This window comes from Symphalangus syndactylus, chromosome 1, assembly GCF_028878055.3.
Source record: "Symphalangus syndactylus isolate Jambi chromosome 1, NHGRI_mSymSyn1-v2.1_pri, whole genome shotgun sequence".
In the NCBI taxonomy this organism is placed as follows: Eukaryota; Metazoa; Chordata; class Mammalia; order Primates; family Hylobatidae; genus Symphalangus; species Symphalangus syndactylus.
The window spans coordinates 60,017,195-60,037,985 of record NC_072423.2 but is presented as its reverse complement, the minus strand read 5'-3'; the positions used below and the strand labels follow the sequence as shown (position 1 = coordinate 60,037,985).

At 41.4% G+C, this 20,791-nt stretch overlaps 1 protein-coding gene and 1 pseudogene across 1 annotated transcript in view; one reads left to right on the top strand and one right to left on the bottom strand.

Moving 5' to 3' along the window:
* Positions 1–20,791, bottom strand: part of KCTD1 (potassium channel tetramerization domain containing 1) — a 207,547-nt gene that overhangs the window by 134,314 nt on the left and 52,442 nt on the right. The window lies entirely within an intron of this gene.
* Positions 14,440–16,503, top strand: LOC129459166 (anamorsin-like; annotated as a pseudogene).

Genomic DNA, 20,791 nt, shown 5'->3' with positions numbered 1-20,791 from the left:
TTGAACCCAGGAGTTCAAGCCTGCAGTGAGCTAGGATTGGGCCTCTGCACTCCAGCCTGGGCCACAGAGAAGACGCTGTCTCTTAAAAACAAAACAAAACAAGCAGTCTCTTCAATACAATTCAATTATTTTATTGTATTTCGCTTTATAGCAATTCAAAGATACCGCATTTTTTACAAATTAAAGGTCTGTGGCAACACTACATCTAGCAAATCAATCAGCGCCATTTTCCCAACAGCATGTGCTCAGTTTGTATCTTCATGTCGTGTTTTGGTAATTCTCATAGTTCTTCAAACTTTTTATTATTATAATATCTGTAATGGTGATCTGTGATCAATGACTTGATATTACTATTGCAATTGTTTTGAGGTGCCATGAACTGCACCCATATAAGACAGTGAACTTAATCAATAAGCGTTGCATGTGTTCTGACTGCTCCACCGACCAGCTGTTCCTCAGTCTCCCTCCCTCTCCTCAGGGCTCCTATTCCCTGAAACACAACAATATTGAAATTAGGCCAACTAATAACCCTACAATGGTCTCTAAGTGTTCAAGTAAAAGGAAGAGTCGCATGTCTAAATAAAAAACTAGAAATGATGAAGCTTAGTGAGGAAGGCATGTTGATGGTCGAACTAGGTGGAAAGCTAAGCCTTTTGCACAAGTTTTCTAAGTTGTGAATGCAAAGGAAAAGATTTTGAAGAAAATTAAAAGTGCTACTCCAGTGAACACAGAAATAACAAGGAAGCAAAACAGCCTTCTTGCTGATATGGAGAAAGTTTGTGTGGTCTGGATGGAAAATCAAACCAGCCACAACATTCCCTTAAGCCAAAGCTTAATCCAAAGCAGGGCCCTAATTCTCTTCAATTCTATGAAGGCTGAGAGGGGTGAGGTAGCTGTAGTAGAAAAGTTTGAAGCTAGCAGAGGTTGTTGGTTCATGAGGTTTAAGGAAAGAAACCATCTCCATAACATAAAAGTGCAAGGTTAAGGAGCAAGTGCTGATAGAGAAGCTGCGGCAAGTTATCCAGAAGATCTAACTAAGATCTATTTCTTCAGTAAAGATGGTTACACTAAACAGATTTTCAATGCAGATAAAACAGCTTTCTATTAGAAGCAGATACCATCCAGGACTTTCATAGCTAGGGAGAAGTAGCACTGCCTGGCTTCAAGGGACAGGCTGACTCTCTTGTTAGGGGCTAAGGCAGCTGGTGACTTTAAGTGGAAGCCAGTGCTCATTTATAACTCTGAAAATTGTAGGACCCTTAAGAATTATGCTAAATCTACTCTGCCTGTGCTCTGTCAATGAAAAACGAAGCCTGGATAAAAGCACATCTACTTACAGCATGGTTTACTGAATATTTTAAGCTCCCTGTTGAGACCTACTACTCAGAAAAGAAGATTCCTTTCAAAATATTACTGCTCATTGACAATACACCTAGTCACCCAGGAGTGCTGATGGAGATATACAAATGAGAGATTAATGTTGTTTTCATGTCTGCTAACATAACATCCATTCTGTAGCCCATAAATCAAGTAGTAATTTTGACTTTTGAGTCTTATTATTTAAGAAATCCATTTCCTAACGTGATAACAGCCATAGATTATGTGATTCCTCTGATGGATCTGGGCAAAGTAAACTGAAAATATTCTGGAAAAGATTCACCATTTAGATGCCATTAAGAACATTTATGATTCATGAGAGGAGGTAAAAATTATCAACATTAATAGGAGTTTGGAGGAAGGTGATTCTGACCCTCATAAATGACTTTCAGGGGCTCAAGACATCAAGACATCAGTGGAGGAAGTAATTGCAGATGTAGTGGAAATAGCAAGATAACTAGAATTAGAAGTGGAGCCTGAAGATGTGACTGAATTCCTGCAAGCTCATGAGAAAACTTTAACAGATGTGGAGTTGTTTCTTATAAATGAGCAAATAAAGTGGTTTCTTGAGATGAAATCTACTCCTAGGAAAGATGCTGTGATCATTGCTGAAACGATAACAAAGGTTTTAGAATATGACATAAACTTAGTGATAAAGCAGCAGCGTATGACAGAACTGACACCAATTTTGAAAGAAGTCCTACTGTGGGTAAAATGCCACCAAACAGCCTTGCATGCTACAGGGAAACCTATCATAAAAGGAAGAGTCAATCCATGTGGCAAAATTCATACTTGTCTCAATTTAAGAAATTATGGCCAGGTGTGGTGCTGTGCACCTGTAATCCCAGTACTTTGGGAAGCCAAGGCCGGCTTGAACCTGTGAGCTCCAGGTTACCATAGGCTATGATGGTGCCAGCCTGGACAACAGTGTCAGACTCTGTAGAAAGAAAAGAAGGAGGGAAGGGAAGGGGAGGGGAGGGGAGGGGAGAGAGAAAGAAAGAGGGAGAGAGACGGAGAATGAGAGAGAGAAAGAGGGAGAGAAAGAGAAGGAAGGAAGGGAGGAAGGAAGGGAGGGAGGGAGAGAGGGAGGGAAGGAAGGAAGAAAAGGGAAGAAAGGAAAAAAGAAAGAAGGAAATGAAAAGAAAAGAAAAAGAAAGAAAAAGAGAAATCACCACAGTCACTCCAACCTTCAGCAACCACCACCTTGATCAGTCAGCAGCCATCAATGTTGAGGCAAGACCCTCCACAGCAAAATTACGACTCGCTAAAGGCTCAGATGAACATTAGCATTTTTTAGCAATAAAGTATTTTTAATTAAGGAATGTACTTTTTTTTAGACATCATGCTGTAGCACACTTAATAAACTACAGTATAATATAAGCATAACTTTTAATTCACTGGGAAACCAAAGCATTCATATGACTCGCTTTGTTGTAGTGGTCTGGAACTGAACCCTCAATGTCTTTGAGGGTATCTCTGGGCTATATTTCAATAAAAGGGTGTTATAAAAATATGAAATAAGCTAACAAAACTAGCACAGTTCTGACACAATAAATTTTCCAGTAGCTTTGGAGCATTTTCTAGCAGCCATCACAGAGCATTTGTGTGGAACGTTCTAGATTCTACTGTGGAATATAGAGCACTGTACTGGGAAATACTAAAACAGCATAGTAGAAAGCAGCAGTTCTCAAACTTTTTGGTCTTAGGATGCCTTTATATTGGTAGAAGTTATTGAAGACCCCCTAAAAGCTGTCATGGGTTATATCTGTCAATATTTATCATCTAAGAAATTAAAACTGAGAAAACATAATATTTAAAATTCATTAAAAAATAAATTACATGTCAGGATACACAATATACTGTAATGAAAATACCTATATTTTTTAAAACAAAAGATTTAGTGAAAAGTGTGGCATTGTTTTACATTTCTGCAAATCTCTGTAATGTCTGTCTTAAGGGGCAACAGCTGGATTCTCATATCCACTTCTGCATTCAACCTGTTGTCCTATTACGTGTCATGTGACCTCTGGAAAACTCCACTGTACAACTGTGGGAAAATGAGAGTCAAAGAGACAAATAATGCCTTTGTATCACTGTGAAAACAGTTTTGACTCACAGACTCCCTAGATAGTTTTTTAGGAACCCCAGGGGTCCCTGGACCACACGGTGAGAACTTCTGGAATATAGATCAGCTGAAAATAATTTGTACTCCGTGGAAAATAGAGTTTGAATGCAGGGGTTTATCAATAAGTATGGAATAGTGACAATTCTGCAGAGCAATGAAGAGTTGGGCACAGCTTTGAAGGGTGACAATTGCCTAGGGAGCAGTTGACGTTAGAAACAAGGTAGCTGATATGTGCGACATGCATCATCAGGGGCCCAGAAAGCATTTCTTGGAGGCTGGGCTGTCAAAGAAGCACAGTACCAAGAAGGAGGCGCCGACCTGGGAGGGACTTCAGGCCATTTGGAGTTTGCATGAGATAGGAGACAGTTTGCAGAGCCGAGAGAGGTTTGGAAGGTTCCTGATACCCCACTGGAGACATCATCCAATCCATTGCTTTTCACACTTTCTACAAGAAGCAGAACTCCTTTTTCACAAGAATCGAACACAAAGCCCTAATATATACAGTATAGAGCAGTGTATTGCTTTGGATGAAGTAGGGAAAAGGTCCATGTGGCTTGGCTTACTGAAGCATGAACTCAAATCCCTAGGCTCCTAAGAAGAGTGGAGGAAACCCACTGATCTACTGCAAACAATCAGCAAAGCAGGGATAAATACTCTCTAAGGATCCCTCTCCTAGGCCTATGTGTGGGGGAATGGAGGATATCAAGGGAGATACCTGCATGAGGTGACCTCATAATTAAAGGCTCTGTCTAGACCTGTGGCTGTGGGATAAGACCTGGGGGAGGACAGGATGGTAACATGAATGTGAGGGAAACAGAGAGATGAGACTCGGGCCTGTGGCTCAGATTTTCAGTCTTGGACCTTGGGTTGGCCATTGGCCACAGGAGGACATTTAGAAAGAGTGAAGAATGAATAACAACATTAATTGAGCATTTATTATATGCAAGCCATTCAGTTAAGCACTTTCCACAAATGGTCTGGTTTCATCCTTATGAAACCTCTATGGGATTTTATGACTTTCCACATTTTACGGAAACAGAATTCAAGAAATTAAGTAACTGGAGCAAAGAGGCATAGGTCTCAGTGGTGGAGCCAGGCTTTCTGATATTCTCAATGTAAAGCCAGTTATATAAAGTCTTTCAGACTTTAAATAAACTTGAAAAGGGTTATCAAAGACATCACAACAATGCTTTCAAAGTATCTTGGCTATTGCGGTCACTACTATCAATGGCCTAGCTGTTGGCCACTTTCCTTTCTTGCTAACAGAACCCCATTTTTATTCAGATATCTGGTGGCTGTGTGCATCAAGGAAGGTTAGACCCCTCCCTAGCCCCAGTGGGTCAACCTTGACTGGTATAAGCACAGCATGGTGATTCCATCTCCTGCCAGAAATGAGCACACAAGGTAATTCTGGCCAGTGAGAGAGAAAGGGAAGTCTACTGGGAGACTACTATTATATGTGCCTGCTGATAAAGGGATGCATGGGAAGAAACAGCATCTTCTCTGACTTCATGAAGTCATAACTACGTGTGATACCCAGATTATTGGCAGCCACCTTGTGAGCACAAGGGGAGTCGATCTGAGAAGACAGAACTGAAAGGAGGCAATGCTTCTGTCGTTAAGTTGCCAAATTAGTGAATCCTGGAACAGCCTTATCTCTGTACTTCATAAGCGAATGCATTTTTTATTTTATTTCATTTCATTTTATTTCATTTCATTTCATTTTTGAGACAGAGTCTCACTGTGTCTCTCAGGCTAGAGTGCAGTGGCATGATCTCAGCTCACTGCAACCTCTGCCTCCTGGGTTCAAGCAGTTCTGCCTCGGCTTCCTGAGTAGCTGGGGTTACAGGCACGTGGTACCACACCTGGCTCATTTTTTTTTTTTTTTTTTCACTTTAGTAGAGATGGGGTTTCACCATGTTGGCCAAGCTGGTCTCAAACTCCTGATCTCAAATGATCTGCCTGCTTTGGCTACCCAAAGTGCTGGGATTACAGGCATGAGCCACTGTGCCCGGCTGTGAATGCATTTTGCTCATTTATTAGAAATGTATTAGACCATTTCTGAGTCTCTTATTATTAGTGGCCCAAAGCATCCTAAGCTAATTGTGACTTATATTGCCCTATTTAGAAAGGTAGCTGATCAAGCAATACCTTAAAACATCTGGTTGTTTTCTTTTAGCAAGTCTTCTCTCAGAAAATATAAACTTAACCAGGCCTTCTTTTCTGCTTGTCTGGTACAGTTTTACCTGCTGAAAAATGAATAGCTATTTGCAGAGCAATGTTAAAAGGTTACATGATGCAACTGCAAATATTCACTTATTTAGGCTATTGTTTATGTTCCATTATGGATGAAAACTGCCTATATGCATTTTTGGTATTTCTAACTCCAGAAATCTGGATGTATTATACACATAAAGTATCACATTTTATCTTGTGTTCAAGAGATTCTGGCTAGGTCCTACATGGTATCTCTTACAGGGACTAATTTTAAATAAAAACTAATAATTTTTTTCTAAAGGTTTCCATGCCTAATAGTCCTGATGGTAAACCCCAAATCATGGCTGCTTTGTTTGATACACCAGGAATGCTTATTACTTATTATATACACTAAGGAGAATATGAAGATCAGTGGTTCAGATTAGATAATGTATATGAAAATCACTGATTTTTTTTTTTTCAATTGAGTCACGGTCTTGCTCTGTGGTTCAGGCTGGAGTGCAGTGGTGCAATTACAGCTTGAACTCCTGGCCTCAAGCCATCCTCCTGCCTCAGCCTACCATGCAGCTGAAACTACAAGTACATACCACTACGCCAGCTAATTATTATTATTTCTTCCCTAGAGACAGGGTCTCACCTTGTTGTCCAGGCTGGTCTCAAACTCCTGGCTCCAAGCAGTCCTCCTGCCTTGGCCTACCAAAGCGTTGGGATTACAGGCATGTGCCACCATGCAGGGCCTGAAAATACTTTAAATAACTAAATTATTTTCAATCTCCTTTACTCATCTTTTAAGGATAATTTCATCCTTTCAGGAAGGGTTACTGAAGATACAAGATAAAGGATGTTGCTCAAGGTCTCCCAACTAATAATAATAATAATTTAAAAAGGCCCTGAGCTGGGATTGAACCGCAAGTCCATCTTACTACAGAGCCACATCCCAAATTCTATTCAAGGTGCAGGGATTTCCCCAAGGCCTTCACCATGGCCACCTTCCTGCAGAAATTGCAATACATACTAAACTGCTCAAAAGGTGTGCAAAAGGAGAGGGTGGAAGCAGCAGACCTCCATACTCTACATACACAGAGTAAGCTGTACAAATTCTCTAGTTGCCCTTAAGTCCTGCCTAAGGCAATCAAATAAAAAATCTTGGGACACTAAATTATCTAAGTCGAACCACTGAACTTTATATTCCTCTTAGTGTATATAATAAATAAATTAGTACTCCTGGCGTGTCAAACAAACCAGCCATGATTTGGAGTTTGCCATCAGGACTGTTAGACACGGAACCATTTTTTAAAAACCAGTTTTTGTGTAAAATTAGTCCCTGTAAGAGATACAATGATAGATTCTAGCCAGAATCTATTGAACACATGATACAATACTATTTTTAACATTAGAACATAAATCATGCACTGTATAGTTACTGTGTAAGTAACTATAACTACTAGTTACTTTGTTAGTCTAGTAACAACTTCTGACACCTGGGCATATTCATGAAAGTCTTTACCATGCGTAATAATGGCTCATACAGAGCTTCATCACTACAAATTATGAGAATTAAGGTCTCAGTTCCCATCTCTTAAGAGTAGAATTGTCTAATTCTTAAAACCCATACTTGAAAAAAAATCCCTTATGATACAAAAAGTTAGAAACAGTTTTTTTCTTTACCAGAAAAATAATTTAAATAATCTTCAAAATTATTTAGTTCTTCTGCAGTGAAGTGTAAGAAGATGACAGTGAAATGGCAACATATGCTTTGCTGAGAAAATCAGGAAAAAGAGGAAAAACTCGGAATTCTGTAGTTGCCTTGGGATTGTTCATTTATAATAGTTCCGTGGCTACCATTACCAAGCTGTGGGCTCCGTGCCCATCATTCCATGTCCGCCAATCTCTAGTTCTCCCCCCAGCATCTGTTCAGGGGTTTCTACCTTGCATGCATACTCACCTCTATTCAGCCCAGCCTAGTAAACCATCACTGTCACTGCTGATGGTCCATCCAACATGAGCCCTATATGTTCTTGCCCTTCTCTACTCCAAAGATCTTGACTTCCATCCAGTTCAGCAACCCACCCCCATGACCACATCCTTGACTTTGTCTTCAGTGGGAAGTGCTCCAGCTCTGAAAGCTTAAACATTATAATCCCCTTTGCTCTGTAACCTTCCATTTACTACCTTTCTTATGTCCCTGGAAGCAGCTAATCTAATGGGGAAACGGGGGCAAGTTTTAGAAGCAGAGATCTGGATTTAAATGTTGGCTCTGCCACTTGCTGGCTGTTTGGCCTCAGGTAAATTATATTTCTGAGCCTTATATTCTTTGTCTGTGACAGAGTATTTTGCAGGATTGTAAGGTGGGCTGCATATGACTGAAAGCACCTGGCAACACAGTTGATGCTCAGTGAAGCTAATTTTTCCCCTTCCCTCCCTCTTCCTCACACCTATTAACTTTATTGTTCAATCTCACAGAGAATGCTGGTCTCTCCAGTCTCTCGCCCCCCTCTGGGCTTCAAGGTCAGTCATTTCATTTCTCTGATGTTCCACCACATGGCTCAGGTTAACACCAGGCCTGGGACAATGCACCACTTCCATGCTTCACTCTTGCTCTTGGACTGCCCAGAAAATTTAGCTTGGCCAGGGAGGCCCTGCACATTTCTGTTTCTGAAGCTTCCCATAAGGAAGGAGGAGGAGGAGGAGGAAGACAAGGAGGAAGAGAAGGAATATGAGAAGGAGGAAGAGGAGGAGGAGAAAGATGAGGAGGAAGATGAGGAGGAGGAAGGTGAGGAGGCGGAGGAAGAAGACAAGGAGGAGGAAGAAGACAAGGAGGAGGAAGAAGACAAGGAGAAGGAGGAGGAAGATGAAGAGGAGGAGGAGGAAGACAAGGAGCAGGAGGAGAAGGACAAGGAGGGAGGAGGAAGACAAAGAGGAGGAGGAAGATGAGGAGGAGGAAGATGAGGAGGAGGAAGAGAAGGAAGAGGAGGAGGAAGAGGAGGAGAAGGAAGAAGAGGAGGAGGAAGAGGAGGAGGAGGAGGAGGAGGAAGAGGAGGAGGAAGAGGAGGAGGAAGAGGGGGAGGAGGAAGAGGAGGAGGAGGAAGAGGAGGAGGAAGATGAGGAGAAGGAAGATGATGAGGAGGAGGAGGAGGAAGATGAGGAAGATGAGGAGAAGGAAGAAGAGGAAGGGGAGGAGGAGGAAGATGAGAAGGAAGATGATGAGGAGGAAGAGGAAGAGGAGGAGGAAGACGAGGAGGAGGAAGACAAGGAGGAGGAGAAGGACAAGGAGGGAGGAGGAAGACAAGGAGGAAGAAGAGAACAAGGAGGAGGAGAAAGATGAGGAGGAGGAGGAGGAAGATGAGGAGGACGAGGAGGAAGAGGAGGAGGAGAAAGAAGAGAAGGGGGGGAGAAGCACTCAAAACAGGATTATAAAAACAGTGGAATATTTTATGTTTAGAGGAAATACCCCAACCCCATCCTTGATGCCTTCACTTATGTGGAAGAAGAAATCACATTAGCATGACAAGTGGCAGGATTTACCATCTTGGTGAGCTTGAAGGAGCTGGGCTTGGACAGCTCCTCTTCTGCTCTCCAGGCATTTCTCTGCGCTCTTCTACTCCATGGTCTAGAAGGGTTGCTCCTTCCTCCTCCTGCTAGGGAAGGCTTAGGTCAAGAGCTGCCAGCGACTGGGAGGGGAAGTTAGCCTAAATCAGTAGAGTATTAGGAAGATCACTTGTCTGCAAATGTATGCTGCATTCTCTAATATAAGCTTATTTAGTAATAAAGGTAAACTTTTGGCATTTGTGTACAGACTTTTTCTTAATTGATGTCTAGAAGTCAGGTGGAGGAGAGAAGTGATTTTTGTTGGGTCTCCTTAAAATCCTAAAGTTTATATTTAACAAATTAAGTCTTTTAAAGTTAAGAATATAGTGCACATATAATTGTGCTGTTCCTATGACAGAGAAATTAAGACAAAAGTCATAGTAGACCCTAGGTGAGAGGATCCAGGTAACTGCAGCACAAATGCGTTGCAATCAGAGAGTACCTGCTCCTTTCAAGCCTGTTACTGGATCTGCAGGCCCCAGTGATGGCTAACTTTATATCAACTCAGCTAGGCTGCGGTGCCCAAATGTCTGGTCAACCAACAGTCTAGATGCTGCTGAGAAGATATTTTGGAATGAGATTAACATTTAAATCAGTGAAGCAGATGACCCCCTCATCATGTGAGTGGGCCTCATCCAGTCAGTGGAAGGCCTTTAGAGAAAAGATTGAGGCTCCCAGGAAGCGGGAATTCTATCTCCAGGCTGTTTTTGGACTCTGGGCTGCAACATCAACAACTTCCAGCCCACCTGCCAGACCTGCAGATTTGGGACTTAGCAGCCCTCACAATCATGTGAGCCAATCCCTTAGAATAAATATATCTCTCTCCATTTTCCTCTTCCCCATCTCCTCCCCTCTCCCTCTTCCACTTTTCCTCTCCCCGCTCTTCCACTCTTTATCTCTCTCCTCTCTTCATCTAATTGATTCTGTATCTCTGGAGAACTCTGACTCATACAGACCCTTATCCTCGATGTATAACTCTATTTAGACATTAAGTTGAAAGTCTAAATTTAGGGCTTGATGAATGATTTCAGGCCTGGCACAAGGGGCTGCCTCATTACCCCCTACCCCATTCCCGTGATAGGTCCTGAGCATCACTATACATGTCTTATTTCCAACTTCACCTCAGCCCTCAGTTTCCTTAGAATTCCTTCATTTTTCTCTGATATGGCAGAAGCCACAAGTGCATCTCTAGTAAACTGTCTCCATTTTTCAGTAGAAACAGAATCCCAATTTTTAGGCAAACATTTGGCCCTCTAGAATAAAGATCACATTTTCTAGTTTCCCTTGCAGTTAGGCTTTGGAACGTGACTATATTCTGGTCAATGGATGTTAGAGGGAGGGGCCTGCACAACTCGTGGGCAATGTCCTTCCTTCCTCCTTCTTGCAGGCAGAATGGAGGGGCTAGACTGCCACAAAGTGACTTTGGGTTAAGAAGCCACACACAGAGGAGCAATCACAGAGAAGTGCCTATGTGCCCTGCACTGTGCCACCACCACCTACCTGAGGCTCATCACTGCTGGACTTCTTGGGCTTCCATTTACCTTTAAGTAGACCCTCTTAAAGTTCTAAGTTTTGTATTGAATAAGGCAAAGCTTTAACATTAGAAATGTATTGTAGGCTGGGTACATTGGCTCACGCCGATAATCCGAGCACTTTGGGAGCCCAAGATGGGAGGACTGCTTGAGACCATGAGTTCAAGACCAGCCTGGGCAACATAGCAAGGCCCTATCTCTACAAAAAATAATTTTAAAAAGTTAGCCAGGTGTGGTAGTGTACCCCTGTAGTCCTAGCTACTCAGAAGGCTGAGGAGGTGGGAGGATCACTTAAGCCCAGAAGTTCAAGGCTTTAGTGAACCATGATCACACTACTGCGCTCCAGCTGGGCAACAGTGTGAGACTTTGTCTCAAAAGAAAAATTAAAAATAACTAAAAATAAAGTAATGTAATCCTAATTGTAATGGACTGAATGTTTGTATCCCCCACAGATTCATGTGTTGAAGCCCTAACTCGCATGTGATATTTGGAGATGGGGTCTTTGGAAGGTAACTAGGGTTAGGTAAGGTCATGAGGCTGAGACCTTCAAGATGGGATTAGTGACCTTATAGGAAGATATACCAAAAAGCTCTCTCTCTCTCTTCTTTTTGTGTGTACAAAGAAGAGGTCATTTGAACACATAGTAAAAAAAGGTGACCATCTACAAGACAGAAAGAGAGCCCTCACCAGAAAGTGAAACCTGCAAGACCTTGCTCTTGGACTTTCCATCCTCTAGAACTGTAAGAAAATAAATTTCTGTTGTTTAAGTCACCCAGTCTGTGGTATTTTGTTATGGCAGCCCGAGGGGACTTAATTCTAATTAAACACTAATTCTGACTCACGTGTACCTGGCAAGGGATTTCTGGTGAGGGAGTTTAGTGGTTAAACAACTGATGCTTTGAATTCAAATAGATTTGCATTTGGACTCTACATAACCAACAAGAGTTGGGTAATCTTGACTAAGCTGGTTTACCACCTTAAGTATCAGGTTCTTCTTCTGAAAAATGGAGGTAATATTCAATTTACAAGGTTTTTGTGAGGATTAAATCAATGTGCTGAGCACAAAGTAATAGTTTACTAAATGACAGGTAGCCATTGCTACTGTTGTTAAGAATGTTACTACTCTCTATAATGTTTGTCTTAAACATTCTTCTCTTTTCAAGCCTTGAGTTCCATTTCTGTTAATCTAAGAGATGTTAGTTGGAATTGCTGATGAAAGAGTTCTTAAAATCACAAATGGCTCTTTGATTTCCTCTTTCCCATCCACTTTCCTTCTTGAAAAATTTGGTTGTAACACCACTACAGCAGAGCCAAGTTGTCATCTGGGCCTGCTTTGGGGAAGCTGCAGTGACCCAGAGAAGGCACTGGAGTCTCGGTCGGTAAAGAGAATATATGTGTAGGAGGGCTGCTTGTTGTAGGAATAGGAGTCCCATGGGGTGAGGAGGACCTCCATGTGGGAGGGTAAACTGGCTCAGGTCACTGGGGCCCAGGCAAGTTGAGGAGGGTACCCCCAGAGAGGGAACACCGAGATGAAAGTTAGAGCCTGAGGTTAAAGCACAAGGGCACCCCATAAACGAGTGGCCTAGTGTGGGCTGCTTGGGCCTGAGCAAGGTGATGATGATGTGCACGTGGGAGGAAGGAACAAACTTGAGGTGTGGAGACTGAGAGGAGGGCATTGTGCAGGCAGGGGCAGCAGTGGCAATACTGATTACATACAGAGGCCTGATCAGATAATATCCTGTATCATATAGGATGGGAGATAACTACCCTGTGATTAGGGACTGGAATTGGTGGTATTGGTATGAGCTGAAGTTTTGCAAGATAAGCAGATATAAAAACAAATGGGTATTTTTTGGAAACAAATGGTGTTAATGACTATGTGTGTGTACATACATGCTTCCTAACTCTTTCCACTGAGACAGTCTGGGAGCAAACACACCAGTAGCAATGAACACACCCAGTACTGAGGTCTTGGTGGTTTTTGGTTTTTTTTTTTTTTTTTTTGGAGTCTTGCTCTGTTACCCAGGCTGGAGTGCAATGGCACGGTCTCAGCTCACTGCAACCTCCACTTCCCCGGTTCAAGCAATTCTCCTGCCTCAGCCTCCCAAGTAGCTGGGATTACAGGGGCCTGCTGCCACATTCAACTAATTTTTGTATTTTTAGTAGAGACAGGGTATCATCATGTTAGCCAGGCTGGTCTTGAACTCCTGACCTCAAGAAATCTGCCTACCTCGGCATCCCAAAGTGCTGGGATTACAGGCGTGAGCCACCGCACCTGGCCCTTGGCTTCTAGATACTATTGCTAAGTGCAAGAAACCAGGACTTCTTGGAGAAATGATGGGTTCCAAGGCTGATTCTAAGACACTGTACTCATTGGCAATCACTTCTCATTCTGACTTCCCCTCAACTCCTAGCAACCACTAATCAATCGGCTTGCTGTCTCTATGAATGCTGTACCTATTCTGGACATTTCATGTAGATGGAATCATAGAATACATGACCTTTGTGTTTGGCTTCTTGAAGTTAGTTCGTTTACAAGGTTCATCTATATTGTTGCATGTATCAGAACTTCATTTTTTTCATGGCTGAATAATATTCCATGTAGGGATGTACTCCCTTCTGTTATCCAGTCATTAGCTGATGGACACTGAGATTGTTTTCAGATTGTTTTCACTGTTAGACTATTATAAATGATGCTGGAATGAACATTCATTTATAAGCTTTTGTATGGATATATGTTTTCAATTCTCTATTTCTTTTTACACACACACACACACACACACACACGTTTTTGATTTTCTAGGAGTACAAATGTGGGGTCATATGGTAGTACTATGTCTAACTTTTTTGAGGGACTTCAAAATTGTTTCCAAAGCAGCTTCACAAGTTTACATTCCCATCAGCCGTGTTTGAGAATTCCTATTTCTCCACATCCTAACCAACACTTGTTATTGTCTGTGTTTTAAATTATATAGCTATCCTAAGTGGGTATGAGTATCTCATTGTAGTTTTGATTTGCATTTCCCTAATGACTAATAAGACTGAGCATCTTTTTATGTGCTTATTGGCCATTCATATATATTCTTTGGCGAAATCTCTCTTTAAATTCTTTGCCCATTTTAAATAGGTTTATTTGTTTTTTATTGTTGAGTTGTGAGGGTCCTTTATATATTCTCGATGCAAATCTCTTATCAGATTATGATTTATAAATATTTTTTCCTATTCTGTGGGTTGTCTTTTGGACTTTCTTCATGATGTCTTTTGTAGCAAGAATGGTTTTAATTTTGATAAAGTCCAAATTGTCTATTTTTTCTTTTGTTACTTGTGTTTTTGGTATCACATCTAAGATACTATTGACAAATCCAAGATCACAAAGATTTAGTTCAATGTCTTCTTCTAAGAGTTTTACTATCTTAGCTCTTAGAATTAGTTATGAGTTTTTTTATATGTGATAATTTTATAAATATTATAACGTATGATGGCTTTTATTTCATTTTTGTCACATTCTGTTGCATGTAGATATCCAGTTGTTCCAGCAAAAGTTGTTGAAAAGACTATTCCTTCTCTATTGAATTGTTTGGTGCTCTTTTAGAAATTCAATTGACTGGCGGAGAAGCCGGGAGCCAGCCCAGGTGGCAGTCTTGATTCTCTTTTGGCCAGCAGTTTTTAGGTCCGTCAGTACTGCACTGCAAGAATGGCAGATTTTGGGATCTCTGCTGGCCAGTTTGTGGCAGTGGTCTGGGATAAGTCATCCCCAGTGGAGGCTCTGAAAGGTCTGGTGGATGAGCTTCAAGTGTTAACTGGCAATGAGGGCTGTGTGTCTGTAGAAAACATCAACCAGCTGTTGCAGTCTGCCCACAAAGAATCCAGCTTTGACATTATTTTGTCGGGTTTAGTCCCGGGAAGCACCACTCTGCACAGTGGTGAGATTTTGGCTGAAATCACCCGGATCCTTCGGCCTGGTGGATGTCTTTTTCTGAAAGAGCCAGTAGAGACAGCTGTAGATAACAATAGCAAAGTGAAGGCAGCATCTAAGCTGTGTTCAGCCCTGACTCTTTCTGGTCTTGTGGAAGTGAAAGAACTGCAGTGGGAGCCGCTAACCCCTGAGGAAATAGTCTGTTCGAGAACACCTTGGTCATGAAAGTGACAGCCTGCTGTTTGTTCAGATCACAGGCAAAAAAACAAACTTTGAAGTGGGTTCTTCTAGTCAGCTTAAGTTTTCCATCACCATGAAGTCTTCTCCTTCAGTGAAGCCTGCTGTGGACCTTGCTGCTGCCAAGCTGTGGACCCTCTCAGCCAACGATATGGAGGACGACAGCATGGATCTCATTGACTCAGATGAGCTGCTAGATCCAGAAGATTTGAAGAAGCCAGATCCGGCTTCCCTGTGGGCTGCTTCTTGTGGGGAAGGGAAAAAGAGGAAGGCCTGTAAGAACTGCACCTGTGGCCTTGCCGAAGAACTGGAAAAAGAGAAGTCAAGGGAACAGATGAGCTCCCAACCCAAGTCGGCTTGTGGAAACTGCTACCTGGGCGATGCCTTCTGCTGTGCCAGCTGCCCCTACCTTGGGATGCCAGCCTTCAAACCTGAGGAAAAGGTGCTTCTGAGCAATAGCAATCTTCACGATGCCTAGGAGGGGCCTGACATGGGACCCATCTGCTCCTCCATCCAACTCCTGTCCCTCACATCCCACCACGGTGGCTCCTCCCACCTTCTCTGGATTTGTTCACTCTGAGATCTATTTGCAGAGTGGGTGCTTAGCAGACAGAGTGAAGCTGGCTGGGGGGCGCAGTGGTGTGTAGTGCTGCTGTGTATCAAAAGACCAAGGTATTATGGGGCCTGGTTACTCAGAATGGGATCGGTTTCTTCACCTCATATTAAGAGAAGAGAGTGTGTCCTGAAGAAGCCCTTCTTCCGATGTTAAAATGCTGACCAGAACACTCTTGAGCCCAGGCATCCTTGAGCATTAACACTCTGACAGAGCTGCAGACCCCTGCCCCGAGTCTCATCTCAGCAATGCTGCCACCTGCTTGTCTTTCAGAGTTGTTAGTTTACTCCATTCTTTGTGACATGAGTCAAGTGTCTCACAACCTCCTCAGGGCACCAGAGGACTCACTCACTGGTTGCTGTGATGATATCCAGTGACCCTCTGCCCCCTTCCATCCCCAACTACATTTTACTATAGCATTGCATCTGTGTCCTACTGTCATTTATGTTAACCTTCAGGTATTAAACTTGCTGCATATCTTGAGATATCTTGAGATTCTGCATGTCTTGTAAAGAGAGGGGATGTGCATTTGTGTGTGATGTTGGATAGTCATCCACGCTCAGTTTGGACCATTGGAGGAACTTAGTGTCACACACAAATGGGGCTAGTCCTATGCTTAGAATAGGGCCTGTCTGCCCACTTTAGAAGAGCCCAGGTTGGTGAGCATTTAGAGGGAAGCAGGGCAGAACTCTGAACGACAATAAGTCTCTCTGAGCAGAGACCCTTTTGTTCTTGTTACCCACCCGTACGGACTTGGGATCAATCTTGCCAAATATTTGGAGAGATTGTGTGAATTTAAGAGACCTGGATTTTTATATTTTACCAGTAAATAAAAGTGTTCATTGGTTAAAAAAAAAAAAAAAAAAGAAATTCAATTGACCATAAATGTAAAGGCATACTTCTGGACTCTCAGTTCTATTCCATTAATCTATATGACTATCCTTATGTCAGCATCATATCTATATGACTATCCTTATGTCAGCATCATATCTATATATCTATCCTTATGATTACTGGAGCATTTATTAAGTTCTGAAATTGAGGCAAGTGTGAGTATTCCAACTTTGTTCTTCCTTTTCAAGATGTGATGCAACAAACACAGCCATGATTTTGGTAGAGACTGCATTGAATCTGCAGATCAATTTGGGGAGCACTGCCATCTTAACAATACTATGTCTTCCAATCCATGAACATAGTATGCCTTTCCAATTCTTTAGGTCTTTAATTTTCTTCAACATAATTTGTAGTTTTCAGTTTACAAATCTTGCATTTCCTGTGTTAACTTTATTCCTAGATTTTTTGCTGCAATTATAAATGGAAATGTTTACTTAATTTTATTATTGTATTGTTCATTATTAGTGTATACAACTGATTTTTAGTATTGATCTTGTATCATGCAACCTTGCAGAACTTGTTTGTTTTGATCATTTTTGGTGGATTTCTTAGTATTTTATGTATTAAAAATTTATGTCACCTGAGGATAGTTTTACTTCTTCCTTTCTCATATTTATGCCTTTATTTCAATTTCTTGCCTAATTGCCCTTACCAGAACCTCCAAGTACACTTCCATGATGAATGGAAGTGATAAGAACAGACATTCTACTTGTGTTACTGACTTTGGGGGAAATGTCTAGTCTTTCACAATTAAGTATGATGTTAGTTGTGGAGTTTTCATAAATGTCTTTTTATCGGATTGAGGAAGTTATTTAGTGTTTTTATCATGAAAGGGTGTTGAATTTTGCCAACTGATTTTTCTGTGTCAATTGAGATTTTTGTCCTTTATTCTATTACTATGGTATAGGACATGACTGATTTTCATGTTAAACCAACCTTGCCTTCTTGGGATAAATCTCATTTGATCATGGTTTCATATGTTGCTGGATTCCATTTGTATTCTGTTGAAAATTTTTACATCTATATTTATAAGAAATGTGGGTATAGTTTTCCTGTCTTGTGATGGCTTTATCTGATTTTGTTATCAGGGTAATGCTGACTTCATAGAATAAGTTGGGAATTGTTCTCTCCTCTTTCATTTTTTGAAAGTATTTAATTATTTATGCTTAGGCACAACAAGCGAATGGTATAAAATACCAAAGATTCAAAAGTGTTTTTAGTATCAGATTAAGTCATCCAGGTCCCTCTTCCAGAGTCTCATCACACAATTCCTCTCTCCAGAGGTAAAGATCTTTATCTGTTTCTTCCACAAGCATCAGGAACTTATCAGCTACATGATAGATCTCATAAATTCCCCTTAGAGATCTGTTCTTCATCCTGGGTTAATAACATCATGATCCACATAAACTTAAGTTCTCCTTCCACAGCTGTATCAGCTCAGCATATGCTCACCTGTGAATAACAAAGATCCTAAAGAACAAAGGGCCTAAATATGAGAATAGTAGTTTATTTCTCTTTCATTTGATACTACAAAGCAACAGTAACCAAAACAGCATAGTAGTGGTACAAAAACAGGCACATAGACCAATGGAACAGAATGGAGAGCCCAGAAATAAGGCCACACATCTACAACCATCTGATCTTTGACAAGGCTGACAAAAACATGCAATGGGGAAGAGACGCCTATTCAATAAATGGTGTGGGATAACTGGCTAGCCATATGCAGAAGATTGAAGCTGACCCCCTTCCATATAGCATATAAAAAAATCAACTCAAGATAGATTAAAGACTTAAATGTAGGCCAGGCCTGGTGGCTCACACCTGTAATCCCAGCATTTTGGGAGGCTGAGGCAGGTGAATTGCTTGAGTCCAGGAGTTTGAGATCAGCCTGGGCAACATGGTGAAACCTTGTCTCTACTAGAAATACAAAAAAACTAGCCAGTCATGGTGGTGCACGCCTCTAGTCCCAGGTACTTGGGAGGCTGAGGTGGGAGAATCACCTGAGCCTAAGAGGTTGAGGCTGCAGTGAACCAAGATTGCCTCACTGCACTCCAGCCTGGGCAACTGGAGTGAGACCCTGTTAAAAAAAAAAAAAAAAAAAAAAAAGACTTAAATGTAGGCCAGGCACTATGGCTCATGCCTGTAATTCCAGCACTTTGGGAGGCCGAGGTGGGTGGATCACCTGAGGCCGGGAGTTCAAGACCAGCCTGGCCAACATGATGAAACACTGCCTCAACTAAAAATATAAAAATCAGCCAGGTGTGGTGGCACGCTCCTGTTATCCCAGCTATTCGGCAGGCTGAGGCAGGAGGATCACTTGAACCTGGGAGGCAGAGGGTGCAGTGGGCCGAGATTGCGCCACTGCACTCCAGCCTGAATGACAGAGTGAGACTGTGTCTCAAAAAAAGAAAATAAGTAAATAAATAGACCCCCAAACTATAAAAACCCTAGGAGAAAATCTGGGCAATACCATCCCATACATTGGAAAAGGCATTTGAAAAAGACATCAAAAGTAATCACAACAAAAGCAAAAATTGACAAATGGGATCTAATTAAACTTAAGAGCTTCTGCACACAGAAAAAAAAAGCTATCAACAGAGTAAGCAGACAACCTACAGAATGGGAGAAAATATTTGCAAACTATGCATCTGACAGAGGTCTAATATCTAGCATCTATAAGGAACTTGAACAAATTTACAAGAAACAAACAAACCCATTAAAAAGTGGGCAAAGGACATGAACAGACATTTTCTAAAAGAAGACATACATGTGGCCAACAAGTATATGAAAAGAAGCTCCATACCACTGATCATTAGAGAAATGCAAATCAAAACCACAATGAAATACCATCTCACACAGTGAGAATGGCTATTATTAAAAAGTCAAAAAAATAACAGATGCTGGCAAGGTTGTGGAAAAAAGGAAACACTTACATGCTGGTGAGAGTTTAAATTAGTTCAACCATTGTGGAAAGCAGTATGGCAACTTCTCAAAGAGCTAAAAGCAGAACTACCATTTGACCCAGCAATCCCATTACTGGGTATATACCTAGAGGAATATAAATCATTTTACCATAAAGACACATGCACACAAATGTTTACTGCAGGACTATTCACAATAGCAAGGACATGGAATCAACTTAAATGCCTATAAAGAAAATGTGGTACATATACACCATGGAATACTATGCAGCCATAAAAAATGAGATCATGTCTTGCAGGAACATAAATGGAGCTGGAGGCTATTATCCTTAGCAAACTAACACAGGAACAGAAAACCAAATCCTGCATGTTCTCACTTACAAGTGGGAGCTAAATGATGAGAACTCATGAACACAAAGAAAGAACAACAGATACAGGGGTCTACTTGAGGGTGAAGGGTAGGAGGAGGGAGAGGAGCAGAAAACATAACTCTTGGATACTGGGTTTAATACCTGGGTGATGAAATAATCTGTACAATTAATCCCTGGGAAACGAGTTTATCTATGTAACAAACCTTCACATATATCCCTGAACCTAAAATAAAAGTTAAAAAAAAATAAAGAAACTCAGGAAGTAGGCCTGCAGTCCAGGGCTGACTTGGTGACTTTATTACCTCTTTAGGAACCCAGGTCCCTTCTAGCTCACTACCCTGCCATCCTCAGAGTATAGCCTTTATCCTCCTGTCCCAAAAATGGATTACTGTGTTCCAGGCAATAGGGTAGAGAAGGAAAAAGAAACAGACAAAGGGCATGGCTCAGCTGCCTTTTAGTAAAGGTTCAGGAAATCACCACATGACACATCTGTTCCGTTTCATTGATCAGGATATACTCATATGGTCTCACTTAGCTGCAAGGGAAGCTGGGAGATGTGGTCTTTATTTTGAGTCAACATGGGCTGTCTACAATTGAAGGTCTTATTATGACAAAAGAAGAGAGACAACAAACTAGTTACAACCACACATTCGACCTGGCAATTTTGCCCCAATTTTTCCCCAAATGTATCACCCTTTTTCCTTTGCCATTCCTCCCTTATACAAGTCCTTATAGCTTCTCACCTGAATTACTATGGTACTGTAGCTTCTTAACTGTGTGTTTTTTTAATTTCAATCTCTTCCCTTCAGAAAATTTTTCATTATATCTTTTCTGAAATAAATATGTAATCCCATCAAACCTTCAATGGTTTTCCAATTGCCTCCAGAAAAAATTTCCAACTCCTACATGTGGCTTCCAAGTTTCATTCATGACCTGGCCCTAGACCACTGTTATAGCTGTAGCTTCTGTCTGTCTCTCTTTCTCTACTTGAACTTTTTCC